This window comes from Anomaloglossus baeobatrachus, unplaced genomic scaffold (genome assembly GCF_048569485.1).
Source record: "Anomaloglossus baeobatrachus isolate aAnoBae1 unplaced genomic scaffold, aAnoBae1.hap1 Scaffold_586, whole genome shotgun sequence".
NCBI classification, from domain to species: Eukaryota; Metazoa; Chordata; class Amphibia; order Anura; family Aromobatidae; genus Anomaloglossus; species Anomaloglossus baeobatrachus.
This window is the reverse complement of record NW_027444949.1, coordinates 161,841-179,711: the sequence shown is the minus strand read 5'-3', so window position 1 is coordinate 179,711 and position 17,871 is coordinate 161,841. Positions and strand designations below refer to the sequence as shown.

Sequence of the window (17,871 nt, the reverse complement as noted above, 5' to 3'; positions counted from 1 at the left end):
CCCCTACCACCCGGGAAAAAAAGAGATTGCCCCCTCCTTCCACTAGCCCACCCTCCCACCCAAAGAACAACTTCTTCTGCGCAGCTTGTTTTCTAGGCAGCAGCGCTATTGTGATGTCATCGGGGGGCATTGTGACAAGCCGCCAGTGTTCCGTCTCTTCATGTTGTGCACAGTTCAAACGGAAAATACATCAACAGGCAGACTACAGAAAAGCTTACTATCAAAGGTTAGAGGGGGGCTTTCTCAGAGGGCTTTTTACAGTTTTTCTATTCCCAATTAGCCGTTTAAGTGTACTTATTGAAAGTAGTAATTCTTTCATAGGCCGCCCTTTCTTAGTATTTGACGTTCCTTATATTGCGGTATGAGGCTTCGCAGTAGGTTGCAAACATTCATCACCCATGACTGTCCCCAATTGAGCTCAGAAGCTCAATGTCTATCATGACCTCTCTTTTAGAATGTCCAAGAGCAAGCAAACTATTCCTCCAGGAGAGGGCGCCAACAGACTACTAAAGAGATCATCATTACTCAAAGAAAACCCCAAAAACCAATGCATGATAGGAATAAACAGGTAACTTTCTTTGGAGTGGAAGCGGAGAGATCGCACCAGATGCCAATTCTAGATGTTATCACACCTGTGGTCACTGCAGCAGCAGGTGAATCCACTTTGTCCAAAAGGGATCTATTCCATTCAATTGCAAATGATCTAGATAAGACAGAGAACTGCAGCACGGGGACATAGCCGAGTTGGTCAGGTTGAGTGGTGATGAGTTTGCTATTTGGATGAATAAAGAAAGTCAAAAGTGTGAAAGATAAAAAACAAAAGGAGGAAGTGTGAAAAGTGAATGGGCCAAATTGAGGTGCATATGAAGACGTATGCTTTCTTCCAATTCATTAAATCGGGCTAATATGAATCAGGTGAATTGAGTTCTGCTTTTGGAAACTGGGTTAAGAAGGGGTGCACCGTTCCTGGAGGTACTGCAATACCAGGTCAATGCGTGGAGTGGACAGAGCAAGCTCTTTTTCCATCTCCCTGTTCTAAAAATCCATTTAATATATGGTCCCCAGATAGGGGACGTATCAGATATTAAACTGATAAGAACAGATACTACACTTGATCTTAGCCAAAAGGCCGAGAAGCGATAACCAGAATTGGTTTGGGCCTCGAGTGGCACCCTGGCCTATGCCGGACACATCTTAGGGAGAGAGAGCGAGAGGGAGACAAACCCACGCCTACACAAGACATTTTGTCACCCAAGCCAACCCTTGAAAAGGCTGCTTTGCAGAGCCAAAACAAGAAGAATGGTGCGTTTTGCAGCCGCCGCCCACTGCAATGAATCTGAATAACTCCTCCTTTAGGGCGCAAGCAACTCCCCTCCCCCTTGCAGTCTTTCCAATTCACGATACAAAAAGACGGACAGGACAGGTTGCCTGACTTTCCGTCACTGCCACCCTTTGCCATCCTTACCCGTAGAAAGCCCTTTCATCATCCCCAAACCCTAATCTTTTCCCTTTCCTTCCCAGCCCCCAAACCCTGCCCTCTGTACCTTTCTCACCACCCGCTTCCCTTCTCCTGTCATCCCCCTACCACCCGGGAAAAAAAGAGATTGCCCCCTCCTTCCACTAGCCCACCCTCCCACCCAAAGAACAACTTCTTCTGCGCAGCTTGTTTTCTAGGCAGCAGCGCTATTGTGATGTCATCGGGGGGCATTGTGACAAGCCGCCAGTGTTCCGTCTCTTCATGTTGTGCACAGTTCAAACGGAAAATACATCAACAGGCAGACTACAGAAAAGCTTACTATCAAAGGTTAGAGGGGGGCTTTCTCAGAGGGCTTTTTACAGTTTTTCTATTCCCAATTAGCCGTTTAAGTGTACTTATTGAAAGTAGTAATTCTTTCATAGGCCGCCCTTTCTTAGTATTTGACGTTCCTTATATTGCGGTATGAGGCTTCGCAGTAGGTTGCAAACATTCATCACCCATGACTGTCCCCAATTGAGCTCAGAAGCTCAATGTCTATCATGACCTCTCTTTTAGAATGTCCAAGAGCAAGCAAACTATTCCTCCAGGAGAGGGCGCCAACAGACTACTAAAGAGATCATCATTACTCAAAGAAAACCCCAAAAACCAATGCATGATAGGAATAAACAGGTAACTTTCTTTGGAGTGGAAGCGGAGAGATCGCACCAGATGCCAATTCTAGATGTTATCACACCTGTGGTCACTGCAGCAGCAGGTGAATCCACTTTGTCCAAAAGGGATCTATTCCATTCAATTGCAAATGATCTAGATAAGACAGAGAACTGCAGCACGGGGACATAGCCGAGTTGGTCAGGTTGAGTGGTGATGAGTTTGCTATTTGGATGAATAAAGAAAGTCAAAAGTGTGAAAGATAAAAAACAAAAGGAGGAAGTGTGAAAAGTGAATGGGCCAAATTGAGGTGCATATGAAGACGTATGCTTTCTTCCAATTCATTAAATCGGGCTAATATGAATCAGGTGAATTGAGTTCTGCTTTTGGAAACTGGGTTAAGAAGGGGTGCACCGTTCCTGGAGGTACTGCAATACCAGGTCAATGCGTGGAGTGGACAGAGCAAGCTCTTTTTCCATCTCCCTGTTCTAAAAATCCATTTAATATATGGTCCCCAGATAGGGGACGTATCAGATATTAAACTGATAAGAACAGATACTACACTTGATCTTAGCCAAAAGGCCGAGAAGCGATAACCAGAATTGGTTTGGGCCTCGAGTGGCACCCTGGCCTATGCCGGACACATCTTAGGGAGAGAGAGCGAGAGGGAGACAAACCCACGCCTACACAAGACATTTTGTCACCCAAGCCAACCCTTGAAAAGGCTGCTTTGCAGAGCCAAAACAAGAAGAATGGTGCGTTTTGCAGCCGCCGCCCACTGCAATGAATCTGAATAACTCCTCCTTTAGGGCGCAAGCAACTCCCCTCCCCCTTGCAGTCTTTCCAATTCACGATACAAAAAGACGGACAGGACAGGTTGCCTGACTTTCCGTCACTGCCACCCTTTGCCATCCTTACCCGTAGAAAGCCCTTTCATCATCCCCAAACCCTAATCTTTTCCCTTTCCTTCCCAGCCCCCAAACCCTGCCCTCTGTACCTTTCTCACCACCCGCTTCCCTTCTCCTGTCATCCCCCTACCACCCGGGAAAAAAAGAGATTGCCCCCTCCTTCCACTAGCCCACCCTCCCACCCAAAGAACAACTTCTTCTGCGCAGCTTGTTTTCTAGGCAGCAGCGCTATTGTGATGTCATCGGGGGGCATTGTGACAAGCCGCCAGTGTTCCGTCTCTTCATGTTGTGCACAGTTCAAACGGAAAATACATCAACAGGCAGACTACAGAAAAGCTTACTATCAAAGGTTAGAGGGGGGCTTTCTCAGAGGGCTTTTTACAGTTTTTCTATTCCCAATTAGCCGTTTAAGTGTACTTATTGAAAGTAGTAATTCTTTCATAGGCCGCCCTTTCTTAGTATTTGACGTTCCTTATATTGCGGTATGAGGCTTCGCAGTAGGTTGCAAACATTCATCACCCATGACTGTCCCCAATTGAGCTCAGAAGCTCAATGGCTATCATGACCTCTCTTTTAGAATGTCCAAGAGCAAGCAAACTATTCCTCCAGGAGAGGGCGCCAACAGACTACTAAAGAGATCATCATTACTCAAAGAAAACCCCAAAAACCAATGCATGATAGGAATAAACAGGTAACTTTCTTTGGAGTGGAAGCGGAGAGATCGCACCAGATGCCAATTCTAGATGTTATCACACCTGTGGTCACTGCAGCAGCAGGTGAATCCACTTTGTCCAAAAGGGATCTATTCCATTCAATTGCAAATGATCTAGATAAGACAGAGAACTGCAGCACGGGGACATAGCCGAGTTGGTCAGGTTGAGTGGTGATGAGTTTGCTATTTGGATGAATAAAGAAAGTCAAAAGTGTGAAAGATAAAAAACAAAAGGAGGAAGTGTGAAAAGTGAATGGGCCAAATTGAGGTGCATATGAAGACGTATGCTTTCTTCCAATTCATTAAATCGGGCTAATATGAATCAGGTGAATTGAGTTCTGCTTTTGGAAACTGGGTTAAGAAGGGGTGCACCGTTCCTGGAGGTACTGCAATACCAGGTCAATGCGTGGAGTGGACAGAGCAAGCTCTTTTTCCATCTCCCTGTTCTAAAAATCCATTTAATATATGGTCCCCAGATAGGGGACGTATCAGATATTAAACTGATAAGAACAGATACTACACTTGATCTTAGCCAAAAGGCCGAGAAGCGATAACCAGAATTGGTTTGGGCCTCGAGTGGCACCCTGGCCTATGCCGGACACATCTTAGGGAGAGAGAGCGAGAGGGAGACAAACCCACGCCTACACAAGACATTTTGTCACCCAAGCCAACCCTTGAAAAGGCTGCTTTGCAGAGCCAAAACAAGAAGAATGGTGCGTTTTGCAGCCGCCGCCCACTGCAATGAATCTGAATAACTCCTCCTTTAGGGCGCAAGCAACTCCCCTCCCCCTTGCAGTCTTTCCAATTCACGATACAAAAAGACGGACAGGACAGGTTGCCTGACTTTCCGTCACTGCCACCCTTTGCCATCCTTACCCGTAGAAAGCCCTTTCATCATCCCCAAACCCTAATCTTTTCCCTTTCCTTCCCAGCCCCCAAACCCTGCCCTCTGTACCTTTCTCACCACCCGCTTCCCTTCTCCTGTCATCCCCCTACCACCCGGGAAAAAAAGAGATTGCCCCCTCCTTCCACTAGCCCACCCTCCCACCCAAAGAACAACTTCTTCTGCGCAGCTTGTTTTCTAGGCAGCAGCGCTATTGTGATGTCATCGGGGGGCATTGTGACAAGCCGCCAGTGTTCCGTCTCTTCATGTTGTGCACAGTTCAAACGGAAAATACATCAACAGGCAGACTACAGAAAAGCTTACTATCAAAGGTTAGAGGGGGGCTTTCTCAGAGGGCTTTTTACAGTTTTTCTATTCCCAATTAGCCGTTTAAGTGTACTTATTGAAAGTAGTAATTCTTTCATAGGCCGCCCTTTCTTAGTATTTGACGTTCCTTATATTGCGGTATGAGGCTTCGCAGTAGGTTGCAAACATTCATCACCCATGACTGTCCCCAATTGAGCTCAGAAGCTCAATGTCTATCATGACCTCTCTTTTAGAATGTCCAAGAGCAAGCAAACTATTCCTCCAGGAGAGGGCGCCAACAGACTACTAAAGAGATCATCATTACTCAAAGAAAACCCCAAAAACCAATGCATGATAGGAATAAACAGGTAACTTTCTTTGGAGTGGAAGCGGAGAGATCGCACCAGATGCCAATTCTAGATGTTATCACACCTGTGGTCACTGCAGCAGCAGGTGAATCCACTTTGTCCAAAAGGGATCTATTCCATTCAATTGCAAATGATCTAGATAAGACAGAGAACTGCAGCACGGGGACATAGCCGAGTTGGTCAGGTTGAGTGGTGATGAGTTTGCTATTTGGATGAATAAAGAAAGTCAAAAGTGTGAAAGATAAAAAACAAAAGGAGGAAGTGTGAAAAGTGAATGGGCCAAATTGAGGTGCATATGAAGACGTATGCTTTCTTCCAATTCATTAAATCGGGCTAATATGAATCAGGTGAATTGAGTTCTGCTTTTGGAAACTGGGTTAAGAAGGGGTGCACCGTTCCTGGAGGTACTGCAATACCAGGTCAATGCGTGGAGTGGACAGAGCAAGCTCTTTTTCCATCTCCCTGTTCTAAAAATCCATTTAATATATGGTCCCCAGATAGGGGACGTATCAGATATTAAACTGATAAGAACAGATACTACACTTGATCTTAGCCAAAAGGCCGAGAAGCGATAACCAGAATTGGTTTGGGCCTCGAGTGGCACCCTGGCCTATGCCGGACACATCTTAGGGAGAGAGAGCGAGAGGGAGACAAACCCACGCCTACACAAGACATTTTGTCACCCAAGCCAACCCTTGAAAAGGCTGCTTTGCAGAGCCAAAACAAGAAGAATGGTGCGTTTTGCAGCCGCCGCCCACTGCAATGAATCTGAATAACTCCTCCTTTAGGGCGCAAGCAACTCCCCTCCCCCTTGCAGTCTTTCCAATTCACGATACAAAAAGACGGACAGGACAGGTTGCCTGACTTTCCGTCACTGCCACCCTTTGCCATCCTTACCCGTAGAAAGCCCTTTCATCATCCCCAAACCCTAATCTTTTCCCTTTCCTTCCCAGCCCCCAAACCCTGCCCTCTGTACCTTTCTCACCACCCGCTTCCCTTCTCCTGTCATCCCCCTACCACCCGGGAAAAAAAGAGATTGCCCCCTCCTTCCACTAGCCCACCCTCCCACCCAAAGAACAACTTCTTCTGCGCAGCTTGTTTTCTAGGCAGCAGCGCTATTGTGATGTCATCGGGGGGCATTGTGACAAGCCGCCAGTGTTCCGTCTCTTCATGTTGTGCACAGTTCAAACGGAAAATACATCAACAGGCAGACTACAGAAAAGCTTACTATCAAAGGTTAGAGGGGGGCTTTCTCAGAGGGCTTTTTACAGTTTTTCTATTCCCAATTAGCCGTTTAAGTGTACTTATTGAAAGTAGTAATTCTTTCATAGGCCGCCCTTTCTTAGTATTTGACGTTCCTTATATTGCGGTATGAGGCTTCGCAGTAGGTTGCAAACATTCATCACCCATGACTGTCCCCAATTGAGCTCAGAAGCTCAATGTCTATCATGACCTCTCTTTTAGAATGTCCAAGAGCAAGCAAACTATTCCTCCAGGAGAGGGCGCCAACAGACTACTAAAGAGATCATCATTACTCAAAGAAAACCCCAAAAACCAATGCATGATAGGAATAAACAGGTAACTTTCTTTGGAGTGGAAGCGGAGAGATCGCACCAGATGCCAATTCTAGATGTTATCACACCTGTGGTCACTGCAGCAGCAGGTGAATCCACTTTGTCCAAAAGGGATCTATTCCATTCAATTGCAAATGATCTAGATAAGACAGAGAACTGCAGCACGGGGACATAGCCGAGTTGGTCAGGTTGAGTGGTGATGAGTTTGCTATTTGGATGAATAAAGAAAGTCAAAAGTGTGAAAGATAAAAAACAAAAGGAGGAAGTGTGAAAAGTGAATGGGCCAAATTGAGGTGCATATGAAGACGTATGCTTTCTTCCAATTCATTAAATCGGGCTAATATGAATCAGGTGAATTGAGTTCTGCTTTTGGAAACTGGGTTAAGAAGGGGTGCACCGTTCCTGGAGGTACTGCAATACCAGGTCAATGCGTGGAGTGGACAGAGCAAGCTCTTTTTCCATCTCCCTGTTCTAAAAATCCATTTAATATATGGTCCCCAGATAGGGGACGTATCAGATATTAAACTGATAAGAACAGATACTACACTTGATCTTAGCCAAAAGGCCGAGAAGCGATAACCAGAATTGGTTTGGGCCTCGAGTGGCACCCTGGCCTATGCCGGACACATCTTAGGGAGAGAGAGCGAGAGGGAGACAAACCCACGCCTACACAAGACATTTTGTCACCCAAGCCAACCCTTGAAAAGGCTGCTTTGCAGAGCCAAAACAAGAAGAATGGTGCGTTTTGCAGCCGCCGCCCACTGCAATGAATCTGAATAACTCCTCCTTTAGGGCGCAAGCAACTCCCCTCCCCCTTGCAGTCTTTCCAATTCACGATACAAAAAGACGGACAGGACAGGTTGCCTGACTTTCCGTCACTGCCACCCTTTGCCATCCTTACCCGTAGAAAGCCCTTTCATCATCCCCAAACCCTAATCTTTTCCCTTTCCTTCCCAGCCCCCAAACCCTGCCCTCTGTACCTTTCTCACCACCCGCTTCCCTTCTCCTGTCATCCCCCTACCACCCGGGAAAAAAAGAGATTGCCCCCTCCTTCCACTAGCCCACCCTCCCACCCAAAGAACAACTTCTTCTGCGCAGCTTGTTTTCTAGGCAGCAGCGCTATTGTGATGTCATCGGGGGGCATTGTGACAAGCCGCCAGTGTTCCGTCTCTTCATGTTGTGCACAGTTCAAACGGAAAATACATCAACAGGCAGACTACAGAAAAGCTTACTATCAAAGGTTAGAGGGGGGCTTTCTCAGAGGGCTTTTTACAGTTTTTCTATTCCCAATTAGCCGTTTAAGTGTACTTATTGAAAGTAGTAATTCTTTCATAGGCCGCCCTTTCTTAGTATTTGACGTTCCTTATATTGCGGTATGAGGCTTCGCAGTAGGTTGCAAACATTCATCACCCATGACTGTCCCCAATTGAGCTCAGAAGCTCAATGTCTATCATGACCTCTCTTTTAGAATGTCCAAGAGCAAGCAAACTATTCCTCCAGGAGAGGGCGCCAACAGACTACTAAAGAGATCATCATTACTCAAAGAAAACCCCAAAAACCAATGCATGATAGGAATAAACAGGTAACTTTCTTTGGAGTGGAAGCGGAGAGATCGCACCAGATGCCAATTCTAGATGTTATCACACCTGTGGTCACTGCAGCAGCAGGTGAATCCACTTTGTCCAAAAGGGATCTATTCCATTCAATTGCAAATGATCTAGATAAGACAGAGAACTGCAGCACGGGGACATAGCCGAGTTGGTCAGGTTGAGTGGTGATGAGTTTGCTATTTGGATGAATAAAGAAAGTCAAAAGTGTGAAAGATAAAAAACAAAAGGAGGAAGTGTGAAAAGTGAATGGGCCAAATTGAGGTGCATATGAAGACGTATGCTTTCTTCCAATTCATTAAATCGGGCTAATATGAATCAGGTGAATTGAGTTCTGCTTTTGGAAACTGGGTTAAGAAGGGGTGCACCGTTCCTGGAGGTACTGCAATACCAGGTCAATGCGTGGAGTGGACAGAGCAAGCTCTTTTTCCATCTCCCTGTTCTAAAAATCCATTTAATATATGGTCCCCAGATAGGGGACGTATCAGATATTAAACTGATAAGAACAGATACTACACTTGATCTTAGCCAAAAGGCCGAGAAGCGATAACCAGAATTGGTTTGGGCCTCGAGTGGCACCCTGGCCTATGCCGGACACATCTTAGGGAGAGAGAGCGAGAGGGAGACAAACCCACGCCTACACAAGACATTTTGTCACCCAAGCCAACCCTTGAAAAGGCTGCTTTGCAGAGCCAAAACAAGAAGAATGGTGCGTTTTGCAGCCGCCGCCCACTGCAATGAATCTGAATAACTCCTCCTTTAGGGCGCAAGCAACTCCCCTCCCCCTTGCAGTCTTTCCAATTCACGATACAAAAAGACGGACAGGACAGGTTGCCTGACTTTCCGTCACTGCCACCCTTTGCCATCCTTACCCGTAGAAAGCCCTTTCATCATCCCCAAACCCTAATCTTTTCCCTTTCCTTCCCAGCCCCCAAACCCTGCCCTCTGTACCTTTCTCACCACCCGCTTCCCTTCTCCTGTCATCCCCCTACCACCCGGGAAAAAAAGAGATTGCCCCCTCCTTCCACTAGCCCACCCTCCCACCCAAAGAACAACTTCTTCTGCGCAGCTTGTTTTCTAGGCAGCAGCGCTATTGTGATGTCATCGGGGGGCATTGTGACAAGCCGCCAGTGTTCCGTCTCTTCATGTTGTGCACAGTTCAAACGGAAAATACATCAACAGGCAGACTACAGAAAAGCTTACTATCAAAGGTTAGAGGGGGGCTTTCTCAGAGGGCTTTTTACAGTTTTTCTATTCCCAATTAGCCATTTAAGTGTACTTATTGAAAGTAGTAATTCTTTCATAGGCCGCCCTTTCTTAGTATTTGACGTTCCTTATATTGCGGTATGAGGCTTCGCAGTAGGTTGCAAACATTCATCACCCATGACTGTCCCCAATTGAGCTCAGAAGCTCAATGTCTATCATGACCTCTCTTTTAGAATGTCCAAGAGCAAGCAAACTATTCCTCCAGGAGAGGGCGCCAACAGACTACTAAAGAGATCATCATTACTCAAAGAAAACCCCAAAAACCAATGCATGATAGGAATAAACAGGTAACTTTCTTTGGAGTGGAAGCGGAGAGATCGCACCAGATGCCAATTCTAGATGTTATCACACCTGTGGTCACTGCAGCAGCAGGTGAATCCACTTTGTCCAAAAGGGATCTATTCCATTCAATTGCAAATGATCTAGATAAGACAGAGAACTGCAGCACGGGGACATAGCCGAGTTGGTCAGGTTGAGTGGTGATGAGTTTGCTATTTGGATGAATAAAGAAAGTCAAAAGTGTGAAAGATAAAAAACAAAAGGAGGAAGTGTGAAAAGTGAATGGGCCAAATTGAGGTGCATATGAAGACGTATGCTTTCTTCCAATTCATTAAATCGGGCTAATATGAATCAGGTGAATTGAGTTCTGCTTTTGGAAACTGGGTTAAGAAGGGGTGCACCGTTCCTGGAGGTACTGCAATACCAGGTCAATGCGTGGAGTGGACAGAGCAAGCTCTTTTTCCATCTCCCTGTTCTAAAAATCCATTTAATATATGGTCCCCAGATAGGGGACGTATCAGATATTAAACTGATAAGAACAGATACTACACTTGATCTTAGCCAAAAGGCCGAGAAGCGATAACCAGAATTGGTTTGGGCCTCGAGTGGCACCCTGGCCTATGCCGGACACATCTTAGGGAGAGAGAGCGAGAGGGAGACAAACCCACGCCTACACAAGACATTTTGTCACCCAAGCCAACCCTTGAAAAGGCTGCTTTGCAGAGCCAAAACAAGAAGAATGGTGCGTTTTGCAGCCGCCGCCCACTGCAATGAATCTGAATAACTCCTCCTTTAGGGCGCAAGCAACTCCCCTCCCCCTTGCAGTCTTTCCAATTCACGATACAAAAAGACGGACAGGACAGGTTGCCTGACTTTCCGTCACTGCCACCCTTTGCCATCCTTACCCGTAGAAAGCCCTTTCATCATCCCCAAACCCTAATCTTTTCCCTTTCCTTCCCAGCCCCCAAACCCTGCCCTCTGTACCTTTCTCACCACCCGCTTCCCTTCTCCTGTCATCCCCCTACCACCCGGGAAAAAAAGAGATTGCCCCCTCCTTCCACTAGCCCACCCTCCCACCCAAAGAACAACTTCTTCTGCGCAGCTTGTTTTCTAGGCAGCAGCGCTATTGTGATGTCATCGGGGGGCATTGTGACAAGCCGCCAGTGTTCCGTCTCTTCATGTTGTGCACAGTTCAAACGGAAAATACATCAACAGGCAGACTACAGAAAAGCTTACTATCAAAGGTTAGAGGGGGGCTTTCTCAGAGGGCTTTTTACAGTTTTTCTATTCCCAATTAGCCGTTTAAGTGTACTTATTGAAAGTAGTAATTCTTTCATAGGCCGCCCTTTCTTAGTATTTGACGTTCCTTATATTGCGGTATGAGGCTTCGCAGTAGGTTGCAAACATTCATCACCCATGACTGTCCCCAATTGAGCTCAGAAGCTCAATGTCTATCATGACCTCTCTTTTAGAATGTCCAAGAGCAAGCAAACTATTCCTCCAGGAGAGGGCGCCAACAGACTACTAAAGAGATCATCATTACTCAAAGAAAACCCCAAAAACCAATGCATGATAGGAATAAACAGGTAACTTTCTTTGGAGTGGAAGCGGAGAGATCGCACCAGATGCCAATTCTAGATGTTATCACACCTGTGGTCACTGCAGCAGCAGGTGAATCCACTTTGTCCAAAAGGGATCTATTCCATTCAATTGCAAATGATCTAGATAAGACAGAGAACTGCAGCACGGGGACATAGCCGAGTTGGTCAGGTTGAGTGGTGATGAGTTTGCTATTTGGATGAATAAAGAAAGTCAAAAGTGTGAAAGATAAAAAACAAAAGGAGGAAGTGTGAAAAGTGAATGGGCCAAATTGAGGTGCATATGAAGACGTATGCTTTCTTCCAATTCATTAAATCGGGCTAATATGAATCAGGTGAATTGAGTTCTGCTTTTGGAAACTGGGTTAAGAAGGGGTGCACCGTTCCTGGAGGTACTGCAATACCAGGTCAATGCGTGGAGTGGACAGAGCAAGCTCTTTTTCCATCTCCCTGTTCTAAAAATCCATTTAATATATGGTCCCCAGATAGGGGACGTATCAGATATTAAACTGATAAGAACAGATACTACACTTGATCTTAGCCAAAAGGCCGAGAAGCGATAACCAGAATTGGTTTGGGCCTCGAGTGGCACCCTGGCCTATGCCGGACACATCTTAGGGAGAGAGAGCGAGAGGGAGACAAACCCACGCCTACACAAGACATTTTGTCACCCAAGCCAACCCTTGAAAAGGCTGCTTTGCAGAGCCAAAACAAGAAGAATGGTGCGTTTTGCAGCCGCCGCCCACTGCAATGAATCTGAATAACTCCTCCTTTAGGGCGCAAGCAACTCCCCTCCCCCTTGCAGTCTTTCCAATTCACGATACAAAAAGACGGACAGGACAGGTTGCCTGACTTTCCGTCACTGCCACCCTTTGCCATCCTTACCCGTAGAAAGCCCTTTCATCATCCCCAAACCCTAATCTTTTCCCTTTCCTTCCCAGCCCCCAAACCCTGCCCTCTGTACCTTTCTCACCACCCGCTTCCCTTCTCCTGTCATCCCCCTACCACCCGGGAAAAAAAGAGATTGCCCCCTCCTTCCACTAGCCCACCCTCCCACCCAAAGAACAACTTCTTCTGCGCAGCTTGTTTTCTAGGCAGCAGCGCTATTGTGATGTCATCGGGGGGCATTGTGACAAGCCGCCAGTGTTCCGTCTCTTCATGTTGTGCACAGTTCAAACGGAAAATACATCAACAGGCAGACTACAGAAAAGCTTACTATCAAAGGTTAGAGGGGGGCTTTCTCAGAGGGCTTTTTACAGTTTTTCTATTCCCAATTAGCCGTTTAAGTGTACTTATTGAAAGTAGTAATTCTTTCATAGGCCGCCCTTTCTTAGTATTTGACGTTCCTTATATTGCGGTATGAGGCTTCGCAGTAGGTTGCAAACATTCATCACCCATGACTGTCCCCAATTGAGCTCAGAAGCTCAATGTCTATCATGACCTCTCTTTTAGAATGTCCAAGAGCAAGCAAACTATTCCTCCAGGAGAGGGCGCCAACAGACTACTAAAGAGATCATCATTACTCAAAGAAAACCCCAAAAACCAATGCATGATAGGAATAAACAGGTAACTTTCTTTGGAGTGGAAGCGGAGAGATCGCACCAGATGCCAATTCTAGATGTTATCACACCTGTGGTCACTGCAGCAGCAGGTGAATCCACTTTGTCCAAAAGGGATCTATTCCATTCAATTGCAAATGATCTAGATAAGACAGAGAACTGCAGCACGGGGACATAGCCGAGTTGGTCAGGTTGAGTGGTGATGAGTTTGCTATTTGGATGAATAAAGAAAGTCAAAAGTGTGAAAGATAAAAAACAAAAGGAGGAAGTGTGAAAAGTGAATGGGCCAAATTGAGGTGCATATGAAGACGTATGCTTTCTTCCAATTCATTAAATCGGGCTAATATGAATCAGGTGAATTGAGTTCTGCTTTTGGAAACTGGGTTAAGAAGGGGTGCACCGTTCCTGGAGGTACTGCAATACCAGGTCAATGCGTGGAGTGGACAGAGCAAGCTCTTTTTCCATCTCCCTGTTCTAAAAATCCATTTAATATATGGTCCCCAGATAGGGGACGTATCAGATATTAAACTGATAAGAACAGATTTTTGATTTAATGAAGCTTTCCAAAGCACCACAAAAAATGCATGACCGAAGTCACACCAAAAACAGTGCAAAGGCTAGGATTCGTGTGGACCCCACCGTGAGGAGAGGGTCCCCAAAAATCAACCCCGTCCCTCCGAGCCAGAAGGCCACAGCAAGGGTCAGGGATCTTCGGTGCTCCCCCAAGCCGAAGCCTGGTTGAGCCTTGTCGTTGCTCCCAGCGTCCACCCAGGCATCTTACCCAAGTGGAGTAGAGAGCTACTAGTTGTTGGTTTCGCAGCCGAAACTGCCCGGACCGTCAACCGGTGTTGGTTTCTCAGCCCAAGGCTAACCGGACCTCCAACCGGGTGTTGGTTTCTCAGCCGAAGCTGACCCAGACCTCCAACCGGGTGTTGGTTTCTCAGCCGAAGCTGACCCGGACCTCCAACCGGGTGTTAGTTTCTCAGCCCAAAGCTGACCAGACCTCCGACCGGGATTATAAAAATTTCCCTTCCTAGCCAGAAGGCCGGGATAGGGTAATATGCTCAAAAAGTATGAAAAGGCAAGGTACGGTGTGCTACAGAGCCCAAGGCTTGCCGGGGTCCCAAGCCAGCAAGCTCAGACTCACTCCAGGGTCGTCAGTCCTGGGGCACGTTGTACCATAGCCCCCCACCCTTACTCAGTCTAATAGCCTCGATCCTGGTAGGGCCATGTTTTCCTCTAGATGAATATACTATCCACCCAGAGTACTAGCAAGCGCAACCTTCCAGTGTGCATTGTATCATTGTACTAAGGTGGCCTGGAGCTTAAACCACCTCTTCGAACAACACTACACTTGATCTTAGCCTAAAGGCCGAGAAGCGATAAGAACAGATACTACACTTGATCTTAGCCAAAAGGCCGAGAAGCGATAACCAGAATTGGTTTGGGCCTCGAGTGGCACCCTGGCCTATGCCGGACACATCTTAGGGAGAGAGAGCGAGAGGGAGACAAACCCACGCCTACACAAGACATTTTGTCACCCAAGCCAACCCTTGAAAAGGCTGCTTTGCAGAGCCAAAACAAGAAGAATGGTGCGTTTTGCAGCCGCCGCCCACTGCAATGAATCTGAATAACTCCTCCTTTAGGGCGCAAGCAACTCCCCTCCCCCTTGCAGTCTTTCCAATTCACGATACAAAAAGACGGACAGGACAGGTTGCCTGACTTTCCGTCACTGCCACCCTTTGCCATCCTTACCCGTAGAAAGCCCTTTCATCATCCCCAAACCCTAATCTTTTCCCTTTCCTTCCCAGCCCCCAAACCCTGCCCTCTGTACCTTTCTCACCACCCGCTTCCCTTCTCCTGTCATCCCCCTACCACCCGGGAAAAAAAGAGATTGCCCCCTCCTTCCACTAGCCCACCCTCCCACCCAAAGAACAACTTCTTCTGCGCAGCTTGTTTTCTAGGCAGCAGCGCTATTGTGATGTCATCGGGGGGCATTGTGACAAGCCGCCAGTGTTCCGTCTCTTCATGTTGTGCACAGTTCAAACGGAAAATACATCAACAGGCAGACTACAGAAAAGCTTACTATCAAAGGTTAGAGGGGGGCTTTCTCAGAGGGCTTTTTACAGTTTTTCTATTCCCAATTAGCCGTTTAAGTGTACTTATTGAAAGTAGTAATTCTTTCATAGGCCGCCCTTTCTTAGTATTTGACGTTCCTTATATTGCGGTATGAGGCTTCGCAGTAGGTTGCAAACATTCATCACCCATGACTGTCCCCAATTGAGCTCAGAAGCTCAATGTCTATCATGACCTCTCTTTTAGAATGTCCAAGAGCAAGCAAACTATTCCTCCAGGAGAGGGCGCCAACAGACTACTAAAGAGATCATCATTACTCAAAGAAAACCCCAAAAACCAATGCATGATAGGAATAAACAGGTAACTTTCTTTGGAGTGGAAGCGGAGAGATCGCACCAGATGCCAATTCTAGATGTTATCACACCTGTGGTCACTGCAGCAGCAGGTGAATCCACTTTGTCCAAAAGGGATCTATTCCATTCAATTGCAAATGATCTAGATAAGACAGAGAACTGCAGCACGGGGACATAGCCGAGTTGGTCAGGTTGAGTGGTGATGAGTTTGCTATTTGGATGAATAAAGAAAGTCAAAAGTGTGAAAGATAAAAAACAAAAGGAGGAAGTGTGAAAAGTGAATGGGCCAAATTGAGGTGCATATGAAGACGTATGCTTTCTTCCAATTCATTAAATCGGGCTAATATGAATCAGGTGAATTGAGTTCTGCTTTTGGAAACTGGGTTAAGAAGGGGTGCACCGTTCCTGGAGGTACTGCAATACCAGGTCAATGCGTGGAGTGGACAGAGCAAGCTCTTTTTCCATCTCCCTGTTCTAAAAATCCATTTAATATATGGTCCCCAGATAGGGGACGTATCAGATATTAAACTGATAAGAACAGATACTACACTTGATCTTAGCCAAAAGGCCGAGAAGCGATAACCAGAATTGGTTTGGGCCTCGAGTGGCACCCTGGCCTATGCCGGACACATCTTAGGGAGAGAGAGCGAGAGGGAGACAAACCCACGCCTACACAAGACATTTTGTCACCCAAGCCAACCCTTGAAAAGGCTGCTTTGCAGAGCCAAAACAAGAAGAATGGTGCGTTTTGCAGCCGCCGCCCACTGCAATGAATCTGAATAACTCCTCCTTTAGGGCGCAAGCAACTCCCCTCCCCCTTGCAGTCTTTCCAATTCACGATACAAAAAGACGGACAGGACAGGTTGCCTGACTTTCCGTCACTGCCACCCTTTGCCATCCTTACCCGTAGAAAGCCCTTTCATCATCCCCAAACCCTAATCTTTTCCCTTTCCTTCCCAGCCCCCAAACCCTGCCCTCTGTACCTTTCTCACCACCCGCTTCCCTTCTCCTGTCATCCCCCTACCACCCGGGAAAAAAAGAGATTGCCCCCTCCTTCCACTAGCCCACCCTCCCACCCAAAGAACAACTTCTTCTGCGCAGCTTGTTTTCTAGGCAGCAGCGCTATTGTGATGTCATCGGGGGGCATTGTGACAAGCCGCCAGTGTTCCGTCTCTTCATGTTGTGCACAGTTCAAACGGAAAATACATCAACAGGCAGACTACAGAAAAGCTTACTATCAAAGGTTAGAGGGGGGCTTTCTCAGAGGGCTTTTTACAGTTTTTCTATTCCCAATTAGCCGTTTAAGTGTACTTATTGAAAGTAGTAATTCTTTCATAGGCCGCCCTTTCTTAGTATTTGACGTTCCTTATATTGCGGTATGAGGCTTCGCAGTAGGTTGCAAACATTCATCACCCATGACTGTCCCCAATTGAGCTCAGAAGCTCAATGTCTATCATGACCTCTCTTTTAGAATGTCCAAGAGCAAGCAAACTATTCCTCCAGGAGAGGGCGCCAACAGACTACTAAAGAGATCATCATTACTCAAAGAAAACCCCAAAAACCAATGCATGATAGGAATAAACAGGTAACTTTCTTTGGAGTGGAAGCGGAGAGATCGCACCAGATGCCAATTCTAGATGTTATCACACCTGTGGTCACTGCAGCAGCAGGTGAATCCACTTTGTCCAAAAGGGATCTATTCCATTCAATTGCAAATGATCTAGATAAGACAGAGAACTGCAGCACGGGGACATAGCCGAGTTGGTCAGGTTGAGTGGTGATGAGTTTGCTATTTGGATGAATAAAGAAAGTCAAAAGTGTGAAAGATAAAAAACAAAAGGAGGAAGTGTGAAAAGTGAATGGGCCAAATTGAGGTGCATATGAAGACGTATGCTTTCTTCCAATTCATTAAATCGGGCTAATATGAATCAGGTGAATTGAGTTCTGCTTTTGGAAACTGGGTTAAGAAGGGGTGCACCGTTCCTGGAGGTACTGCAATACCAGGTCAATGCGTGGAGTGGACAGAGCAAGCTCTTTTTCCATCTCCCTGTTCTAAAAATCCATTTAATATATGGTCCCCAGATAGGGGACGTATCAGATATTAAACTGATAAGAACAGATACTACACTTGATCTTAGCCAAAAGGCCGAGAAGCGATAACCAGAATTGGTTTGGGCCTCGAGTGGCACCCTGGCCTATGCCGGACACATCTTAGGGAGAGAGAGCGAGAGGGAGACAAACCCACGCCTACACAAGA

General features: G+C 46.5%; 11 non-coding genes and 1 pseudogene across 11 annotated transcripts; all 12 read right to left on the bottom strand.

Moving 5' to 3' along the window:
* Nucleotides 1-950: 950 nt before the first annotated feature.
* LOC142284966 (U2 spliceosomal RNA) lies at nucleotides 951-1,141 on the bottom strand. The gene has a single exon (XR_012746409.1). It is a non-coding gene; the product is annotated as a U2 spliceosomal RNA (small nuclear RNA).
* Nucleotides 1,142-2,528: 1,387 nt separating this feature from the next.
* Nucleotides 2,529-2,719, bottom strand: LOC142284965 (U2 spliceosomal RNA). Its single transcript, XR_012746408.1, has one exon. It is a non-coding gene; the product is annotated as a U2 spliceosomal RNA (small nuclear RNA).
* A 1,387-nt stretch (nucleotides 2,720-4,106) lies between these two features.
* On the bottom strand, nucleotides 4,107-4,297 carry LOC142284964 (U2 spliceosomal RNA). The gene has a single exon (XR_012746407.1). It is a non-coding gene; the product is annotated as a U2 spliceosomal RNA (small nuclear RNA).
* A 1,387-nt stretch (nucleotides 4,298-5,684) lies between these two features.
* LOC142284963 (U2 spliceosomal RNA) lies at nucleotides 5,685-5,875 on the bottom strand. The gene has a single exon (XR_012746406.1). It is a non-coding gene; the product is annotated as a U2 spliceosomal RNA (small nuclear RNA).
* A 1,387-nt stretch (nucleotides 5,876-7,262) lies between these two features.
* Nucleotides 7,263-7,453, bottom strand: LOC142284962 (U2 spliceosomal RNA). Its single transcript, XR_012746405.1, has one exon. It is a non-coding gene; the product is annotated as a U2 spliceosomal RNA (small nuclear RNA).
* A 1,387-nt stretch (nucleotides 7,454-8,840) lies between these two features.
* LOC142284961 (U2 spliceosomal RNA) lies at nucleotides 8,841-9,031 on the bottom strand. The gene has a single exon (XR_012746404.1). It is a non-coding gene; the product is annotated as a U2 spliceosomal RNA (small nuclear RNA).
* A 1,387-nt stretch (nucleotides 9,032-10,418) lies between these two features.
* LOC142284960 (U2 spliceosomal RNA) lies at nucleotides 10,419-10,609 on the bottom strand. Its single transcript, XR_012746403.1, has one exon. It is a non-coding gene; the product is annotated as a U2 spliceosomal RNA (small nuclear RNA).
* Nucleotides 10,610-11,996: 1,387 nt separating this feature from the next.
* LOC142284959 (U2 spliceosomal RNA) lies at nucleotides 11,997-12,187 on the bottom strand. Its single transcript, XR_012746402.1, has one exon. It is a non-coding gene; the product is annotated as a U2 spliceosomal RNA (small nuclear RNA).
* A 1,387-nt stretch (nucleotides 12,188-13,574) lies between these two features.
* LOC142284973 (U2 spliceosomal RNA) lies at nucleotides 13,575-13,767 on the bottom strand. Its single transcript, XR_012746415.1, has one exon. It is a non-coding gene; the product is annotated as a U2 spliceosomal RNA (small nuclear RNA).
* Nucleotides 13,768-14,452: 685 nt separating this feature from the next.
* Nucleotides 14,453-14,616, bottom strand: LOC142284986 (U2 spliceosomal RNA; annotated as a pseudogene).
* Nucleotides 14,617-16,003: 1,387 nt separating this feature from the next.
* LOC142284957 (U2 spliceosomal RNA) lies at nucleotides 16,004-16,194 on the bottom strand. The gene has a single exon (XR_012746400.1). It is a non-coding gene; the product is annotated as a U2 spliceosomal RNA (small nuclear RNA).
* Nucleotides 16,195-17,581: 1,387 nt separating this feature from the next.
* On the bottom strand, nucleotides 17,582-17,772 carry LOC142284956 (U2 spliceosomal RNA). Its single transcript, XR_012746399.1, has one exon. It is a non-coding gene; the product is annotated as a U2 spliceosomal RNA (small nuclear RNA).
* Nucleotides 17,773-17,871: the final 99 nt, after the last annotated feature.